The sequence below is a fragment of the Epinephelus moara genome, chromosome 6 (assembly GCF_006386435.1).
Source record: "Epinephelus moara isolate mb chromosome 6, YSFRI_EMoa_1.0, whole genome shotgun sequence".
NCBI lineage: Eukaryota > Metazoa > Chordata > Actinopteri > Perciformes > Serranidae > Epinephelus > Epinephelus moara.
Window position 1 is genome coordinate 20,571,603 of NC_065511.1, and position 543 is coordinate 20,572,145.

Below are 543 nucleotides of genomic sequence, written 5' to 3' on the forward strand. Positions count from 1 at the left end.
AGTATATCTGATGCTATGCAGTTAAAAACATCTTTAAAAAAGCTTGTAGGCAGAGTGTCAAGGCAGCAGGTAGTGGACCTAAGGTTTCTAACTATGTCTGTCAAAGTAGCATAATTTAATGGGTGAAAAAGTGCCAAATTAACTGGAGTAGTCTTATGAGGCACAGGTGAAATAGTCACTGTGTTGGAGTTACAGACTGTCTTATCTTTAAAATCTTGTCTGTGAAAAAAGAAGCAAAGTCATTGCATGCCTTGGTGGATAGCAGTTCAGGAGGGACTGACGCTGATGGGTTTGTCAGTCTGTCAACAACAGTAAATAAAGTCCGTGCATTGTTGTTATTTTTGTTGATAATCTCAGAGAAAAAGGACTGCTGCGCCTTTTTTAGCTCCAAGCTATAGATGTGCAGACTTTCCTTATAGATGTCATAATGAACCTGGAGTTTGGTTTTTCGCCACCTGCGTTCTGCTTTTCTGCATTCTCTTTTTTGAGCTTTTACCTGTGTGGCGTTCCTCCATGGTGGTTTTTTCTTTAAAGTGCAAGCTA